Below are 8,598 nucleotides of genomic sequence, written 5' to 3'. Positions count from 1 at the left end.
TGAATGGGAATGTGGATGTGGATGTATGTATGTATGTGGATGTGGATGTATGAATGAGGACGTGATAGTGGATGTATGCATGTGGATGTGGATGTATGGATGTGGATATAGATGTGTATGTATGAATGTGGATATGGGATGTGGATGTATAAATGAGGATGTGAAAATGGAGGTAAGCATGTAGATGTGGATGTATGGATGTAAATGTGGATGTGGATGTGTATGTATGAATGTGGATATGGGATGTGGATGTATAAATGAGGATGTGAAAATGGAGGTAAGCATGTAGATGTGGATGTATGGATGTGAATGTGGATGTGGATGTGGATGTATGGATGTGAATGTGGATGTGGATGTGGATGTATGGATGTGGATATGGATGTATGGATGTGAATGTGGATGTGGATGTGGATGTATGGATGTGGATATGGATGTGAATATATGATATGTGATGTGAAGGAATCTGAAGTGAAGAGATGGAAAATGATGTGATTGGATGAGTACACATATAAATGGAATGTGGAATAAGTAATGTGGATTAGTGAGGGATAATGTGGAAAAATGAGAGTTAATATAGAAATTGTATTTGTAAACTGTTTGTAAATGCTGTTTGTAAATGGCTGTTTTATGTCAAGAATGCTGGGGAAGCATTTTGACCGTCTTGTGATGAAGGTCGTGGAGACCTAACTGATAAAGTTGTAACTCTGCTGACGGAGAGTCAATGGAGGACGTCTCGCGTAGCAAGGTCGACCGAGGTCTTGACCAGCCTCGGTTCGATTAAAATGGTGAGCTTCCGGTACGGTGGATGAGGGACCAAGGAAGCGGCCTATGAGTGAAGCGCTCGGTCACCTGCGAAGGATCCTAGAGGGTGCTGACCATACGGTCCTCGGGCTGTGGGTCGCCTAGGATACCCACACGTGCGTCGAGGAAGATATTGGAACAAGGAGTAAGAGTTGTTTTCTGAAACCGGGCATGGATCTGGTTGACTGACCTTGCTGGTCCTCAACGGATGAGTCCATGGCTCTTTATATGGATCTGTTGGTTGATCTTGCTGATCTTCAACGAGAGTCCATCTTGATAAGTGATTATATTGCCGAGTATTATGGGCTAGGAACTATTGAAACGGCCCCTGTGTGGACAGGTGGTGAGCATTCTAGTTGCCAATGATGCCATAGATACTTTGATGAAGGAATGATGGGAAATTATGAATCAACCGGATAAATTGGAAGATTGTGATCAGTGGTACTATATTTTCATTAAAGGATTGTTTTAAAGTTAGCTGATGCTAAGAAAAAGGCAATTTCATATTGGGTGTGTAAGTGGTGTGGCTAGTTTTATGTTTGCATGAACTTCCGGCTAGGGGGCCTTGGAACTCTTTTCCTTGGTACCCGGGACAAAACCTAACCAAATTCCAAATTGGATCCCATCACTACAGTGGTTGGGCGGTTGGCTAACCCATGGGATCGGATGGGGTTAGGCTGGACTGATGGATCCGTAAATCGAGACTCAATTTCTTTATTACGATAGATAAAGTAAATCCCGGATAGTAATTGTTCTATGGATAGGAATCAACGGCTGTGCCTCTTGATGGGGAAAAACGCGTTGATCCCAATGATCCAAGTGCAAGTTTCTTCCTTGATCCGACCGAGTATCTTTATAGGTGCAGTCGGATCAGCGTGATCAGTAATGATCTTGACTACGTTAGAGTAAAAAGTTATCTTGGTGGAATCGCCCGTGCTTTCCAGGTAAGGGAAGTTTTTCCGGGTTCAGTTTTGGAAAAACCGACGGATTAGTCTCTTGTCCGGATATCCGTGGGTGAGGCCCCGAGTGTGGGACCCCTGTCCTACGCGAGAAGTGCTACTTCCGCTGCTAGTACCCTGAATCCGTTGCTCGGTGGGAACAGGGATCTCACAGTATGTTTACTTTGTAAGAAGTTAGATGCATCCACACATTTTCAAACATGGCTTACTCAGGTTGAAATGCGCACACAAGGAACAAGGTCTCCATCTTAAGGTCCAACAATGCATGAGAATTTATAGCATTTGAGGAGGATTTTCTAGGCTCATCCAAGGGCATACAATGTTAAACAACTCTTCCTTATACACAACTCAACAAAATGGTGTCATTGAACGAAAGAATCGCACGGTCAAAGAAATGGAGAGATCCATTAATGTTGCATCATGAAAAGCTACCTTCTTCATTTTGGGACAAAGCTGTTGCAACTTCAATTTATCATCTCAATAGATCCCTTACAAAAAGTAGTTATGGATAATTAAGACACCACAAGAGGTATATATTGGATTTCAGCTATCAATTTCTCATCTACATATTTTTTACTGTATCGCTCATGTTCATATTCCCAAACATAAGAGAAGGACAATAGATGCTAAATCCAAACCATTGATTTTCATGGGCTATGGTACTCGCCTTTTTTGGGATCCTACTAAAGGCGACCTTATTCTCTCTTTGTGATGCTACTTTTGATGAGCATACTTTTGGACTATGTGGAGTTCCCTCTCCTTCAACCCCATTAGATCCTTGCTCTCACTTAGAGATTTGGCCAGAGATCATTACACAATCCACATCCTCATGTTTGGCTATTTTACCTCCAACTTCCACATCTTAACAAGCTATGATACCCTCAACATCCACTACATTGGTTGTTCCTTCTTCTAGAAAGGCTCCTCCTAAATGGGTCAAAACCCTTCTCAAGGATGTAAGTATATCACACCATGATGTTTAGACTTCATCCTCATGTGTGCTACAAAGTGATCATATGGTCAATATTGCTCTTATTGCTTGCATTATGGATGTTATTGAGCCCAAGACTTTTCAATAAGCTTCTTCAGATCCTCAGTAGTGTGATGCTATGAAAGCAAAACTTCAATCTATCGAGGAGAATAACTCATGGCAGTTGTTTCCACGACCTATTGATCAGAAGGTGATTGGTCTTAAGTGACTTTCCAAGGTCAAGTTTCATTTAGATGGTTTTCATGACAAACATAAAGCTCATCTCGTTTGCAAAAGGATATGCTCAAAAGGAAGGCAAGGATTTTCATGAACATTTTGCTCCTATAGCTTGACATTCTACTATTTGAGTGGTTCTTGCTATCGTAGCTCAATATGCCTGGCTTGTTTTTCAAATGGATGTTAAGTCAGATTTTCTCAATGGAGATTTAGAAGAGAAATTTTATGTGGAGTACTAGTCGGAAGGATTTGTCATCAAAGGTTTTGAACACTTTGTATATCTTCTTAAGAGGGCTCTCTATGATATGCACCTTGAGCTTGGTATCAGAAGATTGATGGATTTCTTCATTCATTGAAGTTTACACAACCTTTTGTAGATTCAAATCTTTATGTTCTCCTAGTAGAGGATGATGTTATATGCATTTTGATACTTTATATGGATGATCTTATCATTACAGGCTCTTCATCAAATCTTACAACATGGGCCAAATTGCAACTTATGACAAATTTTACCATGATAGATCTTGGACTACTGCACTATTTTCTAGGTATGGAAGTTTAGCAATTTCCTTTTGAAATCTTTATTTCCCAAAGAAAATATACAATGAAGATATTACATAAGTTTGGCATGACACAATGTGCTCATATTTCTTGTCCAATGGATCCAAGTACCAAGTTATCAAAGGATGATGATTCTCCTGAGGTGGATTCTAGAGAGTATCGACGACAATTTATTTGTTATTTTCCTTAATTGGTCAACACACATCCTGATATTTGTTATGCTTTAATTCCACTCAGTCAGTTCTCTTTATAACCATGTAACTCTCATAAGCAAGCTGCATTAAGGGTTCTTCATGGCACTCTTGATTATGGAGTCAATTATGTGGATGGAGATACTTTGGTCGGCTTTATTGGGTAGGTTGTGTTGTTACACAACGTTCTACATCAAGCTATTAGTTTATGATTGGATTAGAACTTATTTCATAGAAATCTCAAACGCAACAGGTTAGATCCTCTTCATCAATAGAATACAAGTTAGATCCTCTTCATCAATAGAAGCAGAATACAGGTCTTATCTTGATGCTTCTTCCAAATATTTATGGCTACAACAACAGATTCTTCACCATATAAAGTATTCCCCGACTTCTTCAATAGTAATTTTCTCAAATTCTTAGAGTGCTATAGTACTACCACAAAATTTGGTGGTTTGAGACAAAACCAAGTACTTTATTGCTATACAAAAGATAATATTTCTAATCTTTTCAAAAAGTCTCTACCTTAACATACTCTTGATTATCTTTTACGATATTAGACCCTTCATATGGAGCTAAAGAGGAGGTGTTGGAAAGTAATCTCCACATGGCTCTATAGGTTAGCTACACAATATATATACTATATATTTTTTTGCATATTATTTTCAGTCATAGAAGCCTATAAAAAGATGAAGTAGAGGGAGAGGAGGGTGAAAAGAAGAAAACAACAATATTTCGCTTATGTAGACCCCACCAGAGCATAATATTGCGCTATAACCTTAAAAAATGCAAGGCTGCATTTTTTACCTCTGAAAAATGCAAAATTGGTTCTGATTTCAGAGGACATGAAATCCATTAGCTTGGACACATTCAACGGTACTTTTCGAGATATCGCCCCTTGACTAGGGACTGGTGAAGATGGAATCACTTCCTCTTCGATGGGGTCAGGCATTCCCTCACTAAACATTCTTTCAAGCACGAAGGGTGGTTGCCCACTTCCTGACGTCCTATCCTCACTTTCTTCCCGAATGATACTAGATATAGCTAACGGTTTATGGTTCCTATGAGGCTGAACTTGCGTAGGAAACACTGTGTCTGGAATTTGGATTTTTCTAGGGTTTGGCTCCAGTTCTCTTTGTGTTTCTTCCACCAAACCCCTTAAGTGTTGCACTTGTTCAATATCCTCAACTGGGTTTGGGTAAGTTTCAATCTTTTTCTTGAGGGTTTTTGGCCCACGTGGCTTGTCTTGGGGAGTCTCAGTCAGTTTGGGTGGCCGAGAGGGCATTAGCTGACTTGGTTGTGGGGCTGGGGGAGTTTCCTTTTGTTTCCCCTGATTTATGTATTCGCTTGATTCTCCTTCGTTGAGCTCCCGAGTGGGGTCCTCCCTTAAGGTAGTGGCTTTGGTCCCCATGGTTTCTATTGAATCCGAATCATCTTCAGGATCATTCATATACACGAGGTCGTCTCCTGTTCCTATGTTAGTCTTTGAACTAGGCTTGGAGCTCGTGGTATTAAGCGATCTCTTCCGCCGCGTTTTCTTTTTCTTTGCTCGAGCAATTGATGAAGTATCTCTCTCTTCAAGAATGTAGTTTTGATTTTGAAGCATTGACCGTGTAACTACATTCACGGGTACAACAGGTGTGGTTCCTCGTGCCTCGTTACTGACCTCAACCAAATTCAATGGCGTAATCTTAGGTGCACTAGGATTATGCGGACATTGAGCAATCAAATGATCTATGCCACAACGATTACATGTAAGTACCGGCATTCCCGATGTTCTCCCTTGATTTGGTTGCATTTGAGTAGCGATCTTCTGTAGCCTATTAGGGCACTCCGCTACATGATGCGGTCCACCACAATCGTAGCATTGAAGAGGTGGTCTCCTCGCCAAGGTATTAAGGTTTTTCCCTCTTGTGGCAAGAGCAGTCGCTTGATATACAGGCTTGACTTGCCCAAAATGATCCTCCATGTAGTATTGGGGAGTCATTTCAAACGTATCAATCCCATATTGAAAAGTGGGGTCTATCTCCTCTTCATAATCCCCACACGCACTATGTGACTCACAACCCATCTGGTTTATAGGGGTAACCCTTGGATGTGGAGGCTGTGGTCCTAGCACTAGCGGTGGTAACGGCATAGATTGGACTACATTCGGGTTCCTTGGAACTATGTGCTGTGACGGTTGCTCGACAGGTGGTGCAGGCATCAGCGCGGGTACTTGAGGTGTGTTTGACCAGGCTAGTGGTGCTTGATTTGCCAACATACGCTTAAGTACTAGGCAATCCTTAGATTGATGGCCATACTTACCACATGCATTGCAATTCCCATTGAATTTAACTCTGAATGTGGGACATTCACTCGTACTATGTGGTCCTAAGCAAACCGAACACCATTGTTTCTCTCTTCTTGGGTACATATGGCTATTTTGAGCCCCTAAAAGTATTCTTGGAGAGCCTTAGTAAGGTCAGTCACAAACATTTCGGATATTTTGGGCTCCTTGGCAATAGGTTTTACCGTCATTGGCTCGTGCCCAGATACTTGCGAACTAACGAATTTTGTCTCCGAAGACACCTTTTTACCTGCAATCATCAAGTTGTCTTCTAACTGGATTGCATTGGCAGTGACTGCTTCCCACATCGTAAGACCTCTAATGACTAAGCCATTGTATATGTCCTCGTGGCGCAATCCTCGAATGAATCTATCGAGCAGTTGGTTGTTATTGAAGCGCTCATCGGGAGTGCAGATATTAGATGCTTTAATCGACTAATAAAGTCTCTAACTGACTCCCCTTCCTCGCGTTCAGCTTTTTGGAGTTGAGATGCTACCCCCCAAAGCACACCCTCCCGTATGTATTCTTTCAAGAACAATCTCTTGAGAGTGGGATAGTGAGTACGCTCTTCAACCCGTAAAGTTCGATACCAATCTCCGGCTTTTCCACTCAAGGTTAAGCCTAAGGCTTTACATTTATGTAGCTCATTGTGCCATTAGGAAAAAAGGGAGCTCATTTTGGGGCCTTTTACGGTTTGGAAAAATAAGCTCACAACCAATTAACAGAGGGCCAACGTAACGTTGGAAATTCACAAAAATAAGAGAAAATAGATAAAAGAAACAATACTTTATGTAGGTACAAGCGTGCTACATTAATGTGGAGATTGGTTTTTTATTCTCACAAGATCTTTGGACATGAAGATAGAATCTAGTCTGACATTTTCTCTGACAAGGGCCTTCCCGCTTCCACCTTCCTTTGAACTTTGAAATGTTGTGCAACCTTTCCTTCGAAAGGTCTACCATTCTACACCACTGCCTCATTGTGTAGCAGCCTCTTCTTTTTTAAAACTGCTCCCTTGATCCTGTTTGGCTTAGAGTAAGATGTTTCTTGTCAACTGTCTGTCTGCCCACTTTCTCTTTCTTGAAACTTCACTTTGTTATCTTGTTTACATTACTTTGCTGTTGTTACAGATTCACAAGGTCTCCATGGTGAATAAAAACTATGGCCGTTCTTGTGGAAGACGCTCTGTGGATGATAATGCTATGAAGGTAGACTTATACCACACATCATTACCCCGTCGACCTGCTTCTTCTATTTCTTCGGTAGAGAATTCAAGTACAGTCAAAATGGAAGGAACTTGGGAAAGGTTTAGTGTTTCGAAAGGAGCATGGGTGCTCATGCAACCTAGCAAAAGAAAGAGACCCCAGACAAAAAACATTTTCTTGGTGTCATGGAAGGGAAGAGTACGAGATTTTAAAATCACCAGAGGGAAGATATCGGTGAAAGAAGTTTTGATTAAGCATGTGTACATGCATAAAGAACTTGTCTTGCGAGACTATCCAAATGATCTTCCGTAACACAGGCCTAATTGTATATTTTTCTATTGTGGTTTTGTTCTTTATGAGGTGTATGGATTTTTAAGATGATGCTTTCTTTCTTTGCTTATTGACATTCTTGTGTTATTTTATTTCAGATTTATACCCTTCATCGTATGAGACATGGCAAAACATCGATTGTATTCTGGGATTTATAGATGTTTTGCATGGATCGATAGGAGAACAACAATACCAAGGTCGATGTGCAACAGAGCTAGCTCAATCGGGTATATTTTTTACTGATCATTTTTATCAGTTGGCTGGACAATGCTAACACACATGGTGTGTTAAGAAAACAAGATCATCTGACTTATCCTAGTCTCATTAAGCACTGCTATTAGTTTACTTTACCCTATTGATTCATATTGCTTTTTTACAGGTGCTCAAAAGAAGAGAGAGTTCAATAAAATGCAAAGACATTGAAAATTTGAAAATTGAGATAACACAGACTCCATAAACAAAGGTATTATATTCAATAAAGTAAAATTTTGTACAGAAGTGTTTAATTGTATATGTAGAACATATTCTTGACAACCATTTTCTATTTATCTACAGCCTGATCCAGAGGTTGCTCTACATGGTCCAAGCTCTCCGTATCATCTTTTTTTGGAGAATCTGTTTTCTGCTACTCCATCCTGTCCTGTACAATCTCTTGGTGCTGCTCCATTGTCTTCTCTACTACCCCTGGAGAATCTGTTTGCTGTGCTGCTCCATCTTCTCCTCAATAACATCAGCAGCAGCAGGTCCTTGTTCCTGTGGCTTCTCCTCATCATCACTAGGTCCTTGTTCCTGTGGCACCACATCAGCATCATCTGTGTCATCAAGGTGTATGACACCTTCTCGGACTCTCACCCAACTCGACAGTATAGCTGGTACAATAGGTTTGGGAGAGGCATACTTCAAAAACTTCCAAATTGTATCAGCTCTGAAACTATATATATAGTTCGAGCTGAAGCTATCTTCTCTCATCTGCAATGGCATATGATGATTTAGAACACTTTGTACCAATATCAAT

The 8,598-nt window shown here is 40.6% G+C and overlaps 1 long non-coding RNA gene across 1 annotated transcript; it reads left to right on the top strand.

Annotated features, from left to right (window-relative positions):
• Nucleotides 1–7,676: 7,676 nt before the first annotated feature.
• LOC147621705 (uncharacterized) lies at nucleotides 7,677–8,382 on the top strand. Its single transcript, XR_015269904.1, has 3 exons — nucleotides 7,677–7,810; nucleotides 7,963–8,046; nucleotides 8,139–8,382. It is a non-coding gene; the product is annotated as an uncharacterized LOC147621705 (long non-coding RNA).
• The last annotated feature ends 216 nt before the right edge of the window (nucleotides 8,383–8,598 follow it).

Source organism: Cibotium barometz, chromosome 30 (genome assembly GCF_041138505.1).
Source record: "Cibotium barometz isolate CiBa-2024 chromosome 30, ASM4113850v1, whole genome shotgun sequence".
Taxonomy (NCBI): Eukaryota; Viridiplantae; Streptophyta; class Polypodiopsida; order Cyatheales; family Cibotiaceae; genus Cibotium; species Cibotium barometz.
Note: the sequence above shows the minus strand (reverse complement) of the source record. Positions and strands in the feature narration are given on the sequence as shown.